The sequence below is a fragment of the Panthera tigris genome, chromosome A3, assembly GCF_018350195.1.
Source record: "Panthera tigris isolate Pti1 chromosome A3, P.tigris_Pti1_mat1.1, whole genome shotgun sequence".
Taxonomy (NCBI): Eukaryota; Metazoa; Chordata; class Mammalia; order Carnivora; family Felidae; genus Panthera; species Panthera tigris.
Window position 1 is genome coordinate 130,144,042 of NC_056662.1, and position 15,055 is coordinate 130,159,096.

General features: G+C 44.7%; 1 long non-coding RNA gene across 1 annotated transcript; it reads right to left on the reverse strand.

The window, feature by feature from the left end:
• Positions 1-1,200: 1,200 nt before the first annotated feature.
• On the reverse strand, positions 1,201-10,634 carry LOC122237078. The gene is made up of 3 exons (XR_006215287.1): positions 10,522-10,634; positions 2,819-2,903; positions 1,201-2,012 (listed from the first exon to the last, which is right to left on the reverse strand). It is a non-coding gene; the product is annotated as an uncharacterized LOC122237078 (long non-coding RNA).
• Between the last annotated feature and the right edge of the window lie 4,421 nt (positions 10,635-15,055).

The following is a 15,055-nucleotide window of genomic DNA, read 5'->3' on the forward strand; positions in this document are numbered from 1 at the left end:
ACAGGAAGCTGAATTCTCTCCTCACTCTCATGCCCTAAAATAGACTTTTTGCATTAATTGTAACACCATACTTGAGAACGGGGCCAAACTACAAAAGAAATAGGATGGATTTAATAAGTTTTATTATCTTGAAAAAGGAAAAAATAAAAACAATTTTTTGGAGGAGAAGCATTTTTTCCCTGCCAGTAAATTCTAAGATGGATTTATCCCAAGAGTCCTGCAGACCTCAGCCAAAAACCCAGAATTCCTGACTGTTAGTATACTGCTCTGTGCGCTATATTATTGTGCGGTATTTTACTCTGCTTTTCACGTCAAAAGATTTCTTGCAGCATGCATTCAGCAGGTCGTCACAGAAATCCACTTTCAGTTAGAGATCCGTTCATTCATTCTCTTAAAAAAAAAAAAAATCCCCAAATCCCCAAACATCTATCAGTGTTAGATGCTGTGCATTCAAAACTGAATGAGGGACACGGTTCCGTGGTCTCCAAGTGTCCACAAGCTCAAGGAAAAAGCAGAATCACCGATGTGTGTGAGTCATATAGAGACGTAGATAGAGACATAGATCAAGGTCAGCCTTAGAGGGGGCCCACTGAAGGACTAGGACACTCCTTCCATCTTCGTATCTATTCGCCTTTGGAAGTGTAGATCTGACTCCCGAAGGAAGGCATTGTCCAGGCAAAGCTTGACGATGGATCGAAATGAGTGAGTCTGGTGTCCTTGCCACCAGCCACACCCCTGTTCCCATCAAGTAGGGAGGCTGAGTGTTAAGGGACACTGAAGGCAGCCAGGCCAGATGATGTGAGTTGCTCAGAGATGAGGTGGGATTGTCTCTTGACCAAAGCTAAGAGATTAGAGAGAAATGGAGCAAAGCAGAGAAGGGGACTGCCCCCTAACCCCCAACAAGCCCTGCTGCCCACCCCTCTCCCGCCAAGGCCAAACCAAAAGCCTGCAGCCAGCACAGGAGCAGCATGGTGGGAAGGGAATTCACCAGAAGGCCCATGAGCAAGGAGAAGGCAATGATAGGTCATCATATACTTTCCCCATTGGCCTGCCTGCACCATTAAAGGTCCAAGATTAAAGCAGACAAATAATAAGGGAGAAAAGTAAGTTAGGTTAATTAATATTTGAATTTATTTAAAATACAAGCTGAAATTCCACTTGACCACATCCTGACAGCGACCTGTTAAATTTGTCATTTACCAACCTGGGCCTCGGCTTCCTTGTCCTAAAACAAGGAACCATGCCATCAACTTCCGAGGCTTAATGAGATCTTAAGTGTGAAAACACTTAGCAAACTGTCAAGAGCCCTTTGGTATTCTTAATCCTATAATCATAGTTTTGCACAGTGGGAGATTTTTAGTCTTCATGCCTTTAAGGAGTGTTGTGTGTCTTGTTTTGCCTTCCTTAATTAGAAATGTACTGATCTTGGAGAATCCCCCCCTGCCCTCTTGGATTTTAGATTTCACACCCCATTGTCAAGGCTGGAACCAGTCCAGGCGACGGAAAGGGTATGAACCTGGCAATTCTTCTGAAGTAATGATCTCTAATCCCAGCTCTGCCCTTTAAAGGCTGTGTGCCCTTGAATAAGTGGCTTAGGCCTTCCGTTTATTGGTCTCTACACTGGATGGAAAAACACTGCATTCCCTATGTTAGGGTGAGAACACAGTACATTGATCAATTCTGAAAACTAGAGAATTGTTATTTCTCTAGTTGGATCCATATCAATGGCAAGTTACTCTCAGAATAGACCAGAGATTTCTTTTGCCCCAGCTTCTATGAATATCAGGCACAACCCTTTAGTCTTTTGTAAGGGAAGCGAAACACTGCCTTTTATAAAAGAGCTCCTCAGTGGCAGGCTGCCCAGCTCCCTGTCAGCACTCCCTCTGCTTATGTGTAGCTCCAGACTTGTATTGATATCTGCACGCATATGTTGGCTCAGCTCCTCCTTTGCGGGCGATAGATTGCTTCTGCTGAAGCTGCCAGTGCAATATTTTGAAAATAGACATCCATTTCTAGAAGAAAAGAGATCCAAATAAGAATTTTTATATATATATTTTACATTAAAAATTATTATAATCGGCGCCTTTCATGTCAACACCATATTTGAAGCAGTTCCACAATCACTCTTGGAATGACCACCCAAGGGTGTAGAGGGAGGTGTTTGGGGAGGGGAAGCCTGTAGGTTGCTTGTATCTGACTCTGGGGCAGACTTTGAGGGTCTCGGTCTTACCGTCGTGTCAAATTGTGGGTTAAACGGTGTCTCCTCCAAGCTCGTACGGTGAAGGCTCAACCTTAGTACCTCAGGATGTGAACTTATTTGGAAATAAGGTTGTTGCATATGTAATTAATTTAGGATGAGATCATACTGGGGTGGAGTGGGCCCTAATCCAATATGACTACGTCTGTATACCAAAAGAGAAATTCTGACACAGACACCAACACGGGGAGAGCCCCATGCGAAGATGAAGGCAGGCGTCCCCGTGATGTTTCCACAAGCCAAGGACCACCAAGGATTGCCAGCAAACCGCCAGCAGCTAAGGGAGAGGCTGGGAACAGGTCAGAAGGCACCCTAACCACCAACACCTAGACCTTGGACTTCTGGCCTCCAGAACTGTGAGAGAATAATTGTCTGTCATGTCAGCAGCCAAGTGGGTGTCAATTTGTTACAGCAGCCCATGCAAACTAATACCCTTTGTATGTCCCTGATATTTCTGTGAGTTAGGGATTGTTAGAAGTGGAAGGCGCATTTAGAAATCATTGAGTACCAACACCTTATGACCCATAAGGTGGGTCATAAGCTTGAAAGACCCTTCCATACCTAGAGGTGAGGGGTTGACCGGAAGCCTGGATTCCTGGTGACCAGAAGCGTGGTGGGTGTTCGTTCTCCTGCACTAGACTCTTTGCTAAGAGATAAATGGAGAGAAAAGTTGAAGTTATTCAATATACAGAGCGCCATCAACCTAGAAAGAACCAGACTTTCAAGGTCATCTGTTCGGCTCGCTGAGGCACCCTCCATCCCATCCAAGCCTTCCAGGTGCAGATGTCCCGACTCTGGTTCAGACCCACTCAAGACATGTGCCAGGTCCTATGCCTGCTCTTGGAGCTTGAAGAGTCTGCTTCTTAGGGAATTAGAAGTTAGGCATGCAATGTGCCCTACCAGGAATTCATACAACTCTTTCACCTTCTTCTAGTCTTTGCTCAAACATCTCGGTGTGCCCCTTCCTACCCACCCCCACCTCTTTCTAAGTAGCATTTGTATTACTCCCTGGTTATTATGTTTATTTATATTTGTTGTCTGGGTCTCCCTACCAAAATGTAAGCTCCAGAAAGTCAGAAATCTTTTCTCTGATTTGTTCACCGATGTAGTCCAAGGGCCTAGAATAATAGTATTTGCCATATACTGGGCTGCTAATATCTTCTGCTGTTGTTGAAAGAATGCATAAATATTTTTAAAATATCTTTATTTGAATGCTTCCAATGAGACCATGGAATTTATTGCTTTGCTGATTTGGAAGACAGCCTCGTAGCAGAGGCCTCGACTACTCAGGGGACCTCTTAACGCTGGCAACCGTGGGTGTTGCTCCCGTGGCCTGGGTGATAGCCCAGAGCTGCAGCTCGTGGACGGCAGAGCCGAAAGAAGCCCGAAGGAAATGCTGGGGGAGAAAATTAAGCCTCAGCATTTAGCTGGCAACGTCCTGTCTTTTGCTATTTCCAAATGCGTTCCACAGTTGTATTTTTTTTTTAATATTAAGGCTGTGGTGACAAAAAAAATAAATTCGACCAGCAGGTCTAAATACCCTCTAGAGGTAGAAGGTATTTAATTTAATGAAAAGTGATTAAAGGTGAAACTCCAGTCCTGCAGTCACATGAGCCTCGTCGTCATTTCTTAATAGCCACATGTGGCTAGTGGCTCCTGGATCTGACAGGGTAGATGTAGACCATTCCCAGCATTGTAGGCAGCAGCCCTGTATGCGTTTCTTAAGCTCTGGGATTTTAGCACCATGAAATGAAGGCATCACAATGAACAACAGAATATTTCTCTCCTCCCTGAGATCGTGGGACACGTTGGCCAGATTGATTTAGGCCAAGCCGGCTCTGCTGGGCTTCATGCTCGCTTTCTCCCCCACGATCCGACAGATCTGCGCACGATTCGGACTATGACTATAGCGTGTTTTCGCCCGGTGACAGTATCGGTTGTTCAGATTCTGGGACGTTTTGATCCATAGTCAAGGAAAGCATATCGGAAAGGGCGCAGAGAGATGTAAGGCTTTGGTTAGTTCAGGAAAACGGATATAGTGTGGAACGACTGAGCTGTGGGGTCCCTGGGGGGAGTTAAGGGGTCTTGCGTGCTGAGAGCTATGGCAAGGAAGTGACCCAACGGTAACCCCTCGAGGCTGGGAGCAATGGCTGTTACACATTTATAACCTTAGCACCCAACATAATGTATACCAGGCTATTCACATACATCTGTCATCATTCTTGTTGAATGAATGAATCAGGTAATCAGCTGAGTAACACATCAACCATCTGCCTAATGACACATGGACAAGGGCCAGCTGCATTGTTGGGAGAGGAAGGCTGCTCTCTGGTAATAAGTAGACTCCCAAATTCCAGAGATGTCTGCTACAGAAGCTGGCTTGTAATCTAATTTTGTGTGTCTAAAATAGGTCAAGGTGAAGGCCAGTCTTGCACGTGATGGCGCAGGGACCCAGGCTGGTGGATGATTTGCCATATTTTGGCTACAGTATCCTGACCCAGTGGCCTGTAAGGTCACCAAGGTGGAGACAAGGAGAGACGGAGGAGTGTCCCGGCACTTAGCTATCTCAGCACGAGAATGAGAGCAGTCACTTCCACTAGAAGGTCATTGGCAAGCACGTGTCATATGACCCCATTCCCTGCGAGGGAGACTGGGCATGGAAGGTGGCACTTAACGTATTGGGTCGGCCCTCACTGTCTACTGCACCAGATCACGCAGGACGGTGGCAAGAAACTTAAACTCTACCCGTTAGTGGTTTTCAACCACAGAATCCTTTCCTCAAATAAAATTCAATATATAAATAAAGCAAAACTAGAGCTTTTCTGCTTGCAAAGAGGGCACCGAGAGGAGGATGCATAAATCTGCCCACTCAACAAACTCCCATGTACCACCTCTGTACCTTGCATGTTCCTCCAGGCAATCTAGGGCTCCCTGAAGCCTCTGGCGTGCTTCCGGCAGGAAGTGGTGATCCCATTTTCCCTTTGGAAAGATGAATGCCGCAGTGGTGGAGGGTGGCAGGGAGAAGTGGGTTAGACAGAGGGTATACAGTCTGTGTGTCAAGGTGAGAGGCAGGGACAGGGTCAGAGCCTCCTAGAGCCCTTCGGACGAGAGACAGTGAGGGTCCCAACCATGTCTCCAAGGAGCTCTGTATGTCTTCCCAATTTTCCCCGGCTCAAAATTCTACGTCTGTTTCCCAAGCTGATCTCATTTCACCTGGATAGAGCTTGACATCATTCCAAGTTGCTGCTGCTGTCATAGGTCCGTTGGAGTCAGCAAACTATCTGTAAGTGGCCAGGCCAGATCGTCCGGTCACTATGGCAACTACCCAACACCACTGTTGTGGAAAAGCCAAGAGGGACAGTGTGCAGAAGAATTTTACTTATGAATATGGAAATTTGGATTTCGTGCAATTCCCACATTTCACGAAACATTAGTCTTTCCTTGATTTGTTTTCGATCACTTCAAAATGTGAAAAATAAGGCACTGGGTGGCTCATTTGGTTGAGTATCTGACTTCAGCGCGGGTCATGATCTCGCGGTCCATGAATTCAAGCCCCATAATAGGCCCTCTGCTGTCAGCTCAGAGCCTGCTTAGGATCCTCTGTCTCTCGCTCTCTGCCCCTCCCTCACATTCTCTCTCTCTCTCTCTCTCTCTCAAAAATGAATAAACATTAAAAAAAGTGAAAAACATTCTTGACCCATGGCAATATGAAAACAGGCTGTGGCCAGATTTGGCCTATGAGGCATGCTATGCTGACCCCAGGAGTTTTGAATCCTGAGTGATTGTATCGTTGTGAACAAGACTTCTATTCACCAAGGTAATTCCCCTCTCATCTTTGAAGTGGCATACATTGTGATGGAATAAAAAATAAAGGTGTGTGACTAATGCCTTAAACGGTTTTTCCCTGGAACACTCGGAGACCCTGAAAAAAACAACAATACTGGAAATCGTTGTTGATTCAGTCAGTGCTAGCGTGTTTTAATTTTGTACCACCCCCAGGCACTGTAACAAACCCACACAATTAGAATAAACAAAGCAAAATAAAACAAGGCTGGAAGGCTCTAGTGTTCCTGGATTTCTTCTTGCCTCTGTAATAGAAGCCCAGAAAGAAAGATGCTCTCCCTCAGGCACCTCCCACTGTGGAGACCACCGGTTAATTGTAAGAATTCCCAGAATCACTGAACTGAGAAAAAGGCTGGACTTCTCACAGCCAAGAAAACAGTCTTGTTCAATTTTTCCTTATCAGAAGTCATCCTATCCCCGAAAGCATCCAAATGAATGAACACACCAACTAAAGCATCAAATGAAAGTATTTGTTCTTGAAGTGATTTCTTCCCAAGTTTCAAAGGAAGGCAGATTTCTTTTAGATAATTTGGGCGGGGGGTGGAATTGACCTAACGGTACAATGATGAGAACCAAACTCACCCCAAATCTCAGAACCCAGACATAGCCTTGGTAACCCAGGGACCATTTCTTTAACCTAATGGGGATCAAATCGAATTTACATACTTAGAGCCTGATTTTTTTTTCCACTCATCCATGTTCCCTAAACATTTCTCCACGTCATCAAAAAGCCCTTGGATTTGTTGTTGCTGTTGTTGTTGTCCGTAGAATTTTGCACAGACGTAGTTTTATCGAATTAATTGATTTATCAAAAACAACCTTCCACGAACAATCATGCTATCGGTCAGCAAATACTTCCCGTATGCCTCTTCGATGCCCGGGGTCCAGCCTAGACACCGCAGGGAACACAGTCTTTGTCCTCGTGGAGGTGACGTGTGGGCACGTTTATGGGGATCCTGTGGTCCTGAGGTGGCATGCTATGCCAACCCCAGTCTCTGGTTCCTGGGAGCTTCCCGGGAGGGAGACGGGTGGGCCGTCCGACGACAGTCACCCCACAGTGTGGGTGAGGAGGGTGCTGGGCACCTACAGAGGAGGGGTGCATCCTGGAGGGTGCCAGTGTGGGAGGGAGCGGAGAGATTCTGCAAAACAAAATGATGACGTTTTGCCAGCTGTTTTGGTTCCGGTTCGAAGTATCCAGATACAGACCACGCTGTGTCCACGACTTTGCCCAAGAGAGTCTGGCCTGGTTAGTTAGTTAGAGAGGACCTAGCATTTTAGATGAATTCGTAATCACCAGAGCAGGAAAGGCAGAGACTGCCTTCCTAGATGACACTATCTTTCTATTGTTCAGTGGATGACATTTTGGACCAGGAGTCAGTTCCTTAAATCCTGGTCTCAGCATCAGTGGCAAGTATCGTATCCATGTGCCTTGTCCTACGATAAACATTTTCTGTGGTCAATCACCTCAGCAAACCAGACTCTCCTCCAGGGAAGGTGCCTGCCCTGCCTCGCAAGGAAGGGCTTCCCTCCCACTGTGTGTTGAATAAATAAACGTTATTGGGGCTCCTGGGTGACTCAGTCAGTTAAGTGTCCGACTTGGGCTCAGGTCAAGATCTCGCGGTCCGTGGGTTCGAGCCCCACATCGGGCTCTGTGCTGACAGCTCGGAGCCTGGAGCCGGCTTTGGATTCTGTGTCTCCCGCTGTCTCTCTCTGCCCCTCCCCCACTCATTCTCTCTCTCACTCTCTCTCTCTCTTTCAAAAATAAACAAACAGAAAAAAATGTTTTTTTTAAATAAACGAGCGTTATCTTGGTCACCCAGAGCCCTGTCTGTGAAATAGAGATAGGATGTCTGCTTTGTTTTCGCAAAGTGGTTAAGCGATCGTTCATAGAAAAGCACCATCAAAAGAAATTCAAAGGGTTATAGTAACCCATTTTAAAGTAAAGTTTCACATCCTGGAGAATGCTCTCAAATTCCCAAGACGTTTTTTACCTGTGATGATTTTTATTATTTTAAACCACAGGAACAGTTCAACAGTTAAGCAGACTTTTCCTGAACACCTGTATGTCTTCTACAGAACATGGTGTCCAGTTGGCCCAAACGCCTTCAGGGACCAGGGCTTAAATTCAGACCCCAGACTGCCCACCCTTCAGCACGTTATTTAAAATGTGCACAGCATAATTTCTTCTTTAGCAAGGCTCTACCTGATAGTACTTCTCTGGGGAATCAAGGGGATGCCACACGATGGCATAAGCAAAGCCCCCAGCATCAAAGCTGGCACAGATTGATGAACACTGAATAGTTACTTTATTATTCTTCCTGCTGTTGTCATACTGTATCACTTCTTCACACAACCTGGGTTTTCGCTGGTTTCTCACTGTGCTGATTGCCAGCTCGGGAGATGTCTTTACCCACATGACCGTTAATTCCTGGTGTTAGGTAATTCTCCTAGTTTTCCGGCTAAGATCTTTTTTTAACTTTTTTTTAAATGTTTGCCTTTATTTTTGAGACACAGAGAGAGACAGAGCATGAGTGGGGGAGGGGCGGAGAGAGAGGGAGACACCGAATCCGAAGCGGGCTCCAGGCTCTGAACTGTCAGCACGGAGCCCGACTCGGGGCTGGAACTTGCCAACCGCGAGACTATGACCTGAGCCGAAGTCGGACGCTCAACCGACTGAGCCACCCAGGGCCCCCCCCCACCCCCACCCCGGCTAAGTTTTTGATCTAAAAACAGTTTCAAAACACTTGTTTTGAAAGACGTGAATTTGTTCCAGCATGACTGATACATGAGGGGATAATTTGAGCGTCGTGTGAATATGGGCTTGGATATGCATTGTTTCATGTGCGGGGAACTGCATGCAGCCAACATGAGCTCCACAGGGATATGCAAAGCACACACACCTCAGACACGCACCAGCACATTGCAGATCGAGGCACGTGTTATAACCACACCCATCCAGTGTCTGGTGCTAGAACCTTCTCTGATTTCAGATCACCCTCCATCCTGTGCTTCATTCTAGCTCACAAGGTGTCTCCTTCCAACTAGCAAACTCCAGGTCTTTTCCAAGGAAGAGTGCCGTGTTCATTGTGGAATGTATGCACGTCTTCGCCATCTCACATGAGCGCAACTCTGCCGCCATTTTTATTAGGTACCTGTCTTCGTGAATCTGTCACCCACGTTTTTGAGTGTTATAACCTGGCTTTTTTCCCAAGCCCTTTTAGTTGCATACTTTTGCCCAGCGCTGTCATTTATAGGAACACATATGTTTGATATCGCAGAATTCACTGTATAGGACTTCATGCTCTCTTGTAAATATTTTATCTTGCTCGACGTGTTGTCTACTGAGATCAGTTTTGCTATTTTTTTTTTAAAGTTCCATTAGGTGTTCCAAGCAAGTGTTTTATTCTAATTTCACAGGTGGCTTATCTGGAGCTTAGTGAGAGTGAAACCTAGCTTAGCTTTTCATAAGTGAGTGGTGAAATGAGAATTAGAAATGCCTCGTGTCTCTTGTTCCAGGGGAAGCAGCATACATAAAAAGTATGGTCGCTGGAGTGGTGCACAGAGAGACAAGAAATCCTGCTCGACCAAATCCTTCCACGTGAGGGCCCTCAGTAAACTCCTCAAATCTTCAGGCCTCATTCTCCTCATACATACACATCAGGGAAACCAACACTCGCTTTTCAAAGCCACTCTGGAAATTATATGGGAAATGCCAATCTAGTGCCTCAGAGAGGGCAGACACATTTGTTCTCTTCTCTTTCCTTTGTATAGTAATGCCCAGTAAGTTTTATTGAGCACTTATTTTGTTCCGGAAACTGTTCAGAGCACTTCTCATGTATCAAAAATTTAATCTTTATAGCAACCTAACGCAAAGGATTCCATTATTATTTCTAATTTATAGATGAGTAAATGGATACAGAGAAAAGTTTGGTGCTTTGCCTAAAATCAAAAGACAGTGTGGCAGTTGTTAAAGTTTTGACTCTCAGCTCCAAACCACCCTACTCTGCTTTGTGGTGCTGGGACCTGGGCTTTGAAAAGCACTTGTCTATTTTGCCACCTGGATACCCACAAGTCTCTGTGAAACTGAAGGGACTTGATCCTTCCTGTTTGCTTCCTGTATCACTCCCTGTCCACTATTATTTTTCCATAAAAACCTGCTCCCCCTGGAAAGCAATTCCTTCCTATTGCAACAGCTGACTTTACCTTATAGTTTTCCTGCCATTTGCAGGACAAGGCTTATTGTGGATTCCCCAAGGACAACAGCCAGCCCTCTTCTCAGACATCTGTGGGTTAGCTCCAAGTGGCCCTGTGCTACAGCTCAACAACTTGGTCACCTAAAACTCTTCATCCTCTTAGCTCTAGGGACTATAGATGGTTCCTGAAGTTGCTACTTCTGTGACACCTAAGAGTCCACTTCTTACCTTTCAATGACTTAGTTGACAACTTTATACTTCCTTACAATCATTCTTTGTCAGTCAAAGATGACAATGCATCTCGAAGAGGCAGAGACAGAACTCTAAACCAGCCAACTGTGTGTGTGGGCCAGCCACTATGCTTTACTGCCTCTCAAATATGACATAATTATGGATTTTTACACAGTGGCCATTGTCTTACACATAAATCCAGTTATGACATAGCCAAACAATATTATACTATCAGCTATGATGTTCTACAGTCAGAAGAAGACTGCTTCAATCAACCCTCCATAGGACCTGATGGTTGGGGATCAGTGGGAATAACTGTTAGTTTCTTCTTGTTATCCACTGACCATCAAAAAAAGAAAAGGAAAAGGAAAAGGAGGAGGAGGAGGAGGAAGAGATGAAGAAGAAATAGAAGAAGAAGAAGAAGAAGAAGAAGGAGAAGAAGAAGAAGAAATAGAAGAAGAAGAAATGGAAGAAGAAGAAGAAGAAGAAGAAGAAGAAGAAGAAGAAGGAGGAGGAGGAGGAGAAGGAGAAGGAGAAGGAGAAGGAAGAAGAAGAAGAAGAAGAAGAAGAAGAAGAAGAAGAAGAAGAAGAAGGGGAGGAGGAGGAGGAGTAAGCCACCAAGGAAGGTCAGTAGACAACAGATATCCAAGACTGACCCATTGAGAAGCTTTCTCTGGATCTTCCACCTGGAGAAAGAGAAATAGCATCCTCCCTTGGAGCTGCTACTCCACAGTCTTCTAGAATGTCTGAACTAAATGAGACCTCAGAAAACGTCTATTCCCACACTCCACTTTGCAAGTGGATAAATTGAGGCACAGAGAGGAGAATGTCTAAACCCATATCACACAGTGAGTTAGTGTTGGAGTCTAAACTAGAGTACAATCTCCTGATACCTAATCTTGCATGCAAAATAATGGATTCGGGAGTGTACTGGATAAGTTTTGTGCTTTAGCACTTCTTCTAGATATTTCAGTCATGTTTCTGGAATATTATCTCTCTGGACCAGGGGTTCCTTGCTTCTCCTTGATTCCAGTTCCTGGAAGGCTGAGGAAATGGGAGAACAGAAGGTTCTCTTCTCCACTCTCATTCTGTTTGGCCTTATTCTCGCTGCTTCCCACTCTACCTTCTCCTCCCCTAGGGCAGCAATGAGGTGAGAGGCAAAGGCAGTGCCAGACCCTTGCCTTTATTTACCTTCTTGACATTGTATTTATCATGGATGTGTTTGCACTAATTTTGATTTTTTTTAATAATGCATTAAAATATTATCAGGATTGCTGAGATGTTTGGTGTCTCATTATAGTTTGTGCCTAAGGCTAGTGCCCTAGGCTCATCACACTCTTGTCTCATTCCTGTTTTCCTTCCCCACCCTCCCACTGCATGCCCCAGAAAGGCTAGTTTGGGGGACTTTGTAATCATTTTCTTTTTTTTTTTAAGTTTATTTTTATTTATTTTGAAAGAGAGAGAGCAGGAGGGGCAGAGACAGAGGGAGAGAGAGAGAATCCCTAGCAGGCTCTGCAATGTCAGCACAGAGCCCAATGAGGGACTCGAACTCATGAGCTGTGAGATCATGACCTGAGCCAAAACCAAGAGTCAGATGCTTAACCTACGGAGTCACCCAGGTGCTGCTGTAATCATTTTCTAATGCAAGGCTCCCCTTCTGAAATACTAAAAGCTTTCCCACTGATAGCTCAAATGGTGAACACGGCCAATGACCACCCAGGATAATTTGATAGATAAAAAAAAAGAAAAGAAAAGAGAAAAGAAAAGAGAAAAGAAAAGAAGAAAAGAAAAGAAAAAGAAAAAGAAAAAGAAAAAGAAAAGAAAAAGAAAAAGGAAAAGAAAAAGAAAAAGAAAAAGAAAGAATGTCTAACTTTGATGGAAAAGATGCTGCTTGGTGGTAGAATGGCATGGACTTTGAAGTCAGAGGAACCAGAGATTGAATCCTGATAACACTTCTTAGCAGTTGTGTGATACCCACTGTCTGATAGGATTGACTGCCTATGATCTGAAGGCACTAGATATGCAGACCTGACCAAGGTCTGTTCCTTGCTCTTAAGGAAACCACAATCTAGATAAAGGGAATTCTTTACTTCTCTGGGTCTTCTTTTCTACATTGAAAGTGGAAATAGCATTCTCTCCCTGGGAAGGTTCAATACAATTAATTCTTAGCTGAAACTGCCTGGGACAGTGTGGCCACCCGGGTAAAATTCACCTCCACAAAATAAGTTCGCTAGAACCTCATTCACAGGAGTCCCTATCATTGTTCACAGCTTTTCTTCCACCAGTTAGACCCATCGTCATACAGCCATTCAAACTGATTCGGGAAGACCAAGAAGAAAATAAGCATTGGGAACTCTTTGATGGAGTATCTCAGTATTTAAGGAAAATACTGAGGAAGACATACTCCTTTTAGCCAGACTCGGGATGTTTGGATTTTCATCTAGCAGCTTTCATGCTAACGCCCTGGCACTCTGAGTGTGCTTTCTTACAGCAGAATCCTTGTTCTTCACCTCACCCCTTCACCTTTGAACTTAGCCTCCCATAGTTCTACAATGGCGTCTCTGAAGGCTATTCCGCACACTGCTGGTGTTACGATTGCAGTCTTTATCTGAAGGCATTTTGGGAACAACGCCTGCCAACACAATGTGGCGGGAAGAATTCTAAAACAACCCCCAATGAGTCTGTCCTTGCATAATCTCCTGCTCTTGAATGCAGGTGGATTCTGTGACTTACGTCTAGTCAATAAAATATAATAAATGTGGCAGGATAGTCACTCCTGTGATTTTGGTGTGTATGTTATGTTATGTTATGTTATGTTATGTTATGTTTTATGTTATGTTATGTTGTGATGTGATGTAACATCATGTTATAAGACTCCAGACCACAGTAAGAGGTTCTTCTGCTGACCTGGAAAAAGTGAGTCACCGAGTTATAATAGATTCTGTAAAAGGGCAAAATGGCAAGGAGCTCTGGGTGGCTTCTAGGTGCTGAGAGTGACCCCCAACTGACAGCTACCAAGAAAGCAAGAACCTCAGTCCTGTAGCCACAAGGAGCTGAATTCTGCCAACTACATGAACTTAGAAGAAGACTCCAAGCTCTGGAGAGGAAAGCAGGTCAGAAAATACCTTGATCTCTGCCTTGTGAGACCTTGAACAGAGGACCCAGCTAAGCTTTACCCAGACTTTGACCACATGGAAACTGAAATAGCAAATTCACATTGTTGTAAGCCCCTAAGTTTGTGGTAATGTGTTACACAACAATACACACTAATACACACCAGGTGTCTACCTGAGAGATTGGAGGCAGGGAAAGGTAATTCATAATCTATGTGTTTTCTCAGTGGTCCTTCCTCTCCACCTAAAGGCAATGCTAATGGTAGAGCATCAGGTCTGGTTTTGGAATTCCATTTATTTCTGAATCCGAGATTTCATGTATAAGTGAATCTTCTCACATTACATGCTCTTCATTTCCTTCAGTGGCATTGATTGCCTCACATCAGTTTTGTCAAGAGACAAGGAGGGCATTTCTCCAAGTGTCTATGTAGCAGTTTTGATCAAGGGGATAAGCATAGAGTTCAACGGGGTCTAGAAAATTGACGGACTTTGAGGGAGCTGATTGATGTATAACTTTAATCAGGAGCCTGTGGAGTGAACTACAGTAAACTTTCATCTGCAACTTTTGCAAACATCAGAGGCAAGGTTAATCAGTACATTCTCAGGATACATCATAAATAAATAATAGTTGCTTAGCTGGACAAATCATTCATGCATTTATGAATGGAACCCAGAGACTCTGCAGGGTAGTATCAGGAAAAGTGTATAGATCCCTGCCTCGCACCATACACACAGACAGCACACTCTCTATCCCATCCCGCTTCACAGGACATAGGGCCACCCTGATTGGAACTTTGATTTTAGTCCCTTTTTAGATTATAACAAGCCACCCCCCAACTCCAGGGTTTCAGCAACAATGATTTTTTTTTTTGTCTCATGATGCTGTAGGTTGATTACATGGCTCTTCTGTTTTGCCTAGTATCTGCTATGTCTCTCGGTGGTTTTGCATTCAGTTGGTGGCTGGGCTGGTCCAGGAGGTCCAAGAAGTTCTCTCACATATGTCTGGTGTCTTGGAGCTTACTGTCAGAGAGGGCATCTGAGTTTCCCTCTACATGGCCCCACTTCCCACATGGTATCCCATCCTTAAAGGTCTCTCTCTCTCTCTCTCTCTGGCCTTTCTCTTGAGCACGATAGATTGGACATTCTTCGCATAGTGGCCAGGTGTCAAGAAAGCAAAAAGTCAACCTTCTGTGCCTCTTCAGGGAAAGACCTGGATGTCCACAGGGACACTTCTGCAACCTTTATATTGGTTAGAAGAAGTCATCAGGCAGTCCCGATTCAAAATAAGAGGAAATTGTCCCCACTTTTGAGAAAAGGAATAAGATGTGTGTCTGGAGAGAGGAAGAATTATTGGTGGCCATCTTCAGTGACCATCCCAGGTCATCCCAGTGATCATCCCAGGATGAATCGTGGGTCTC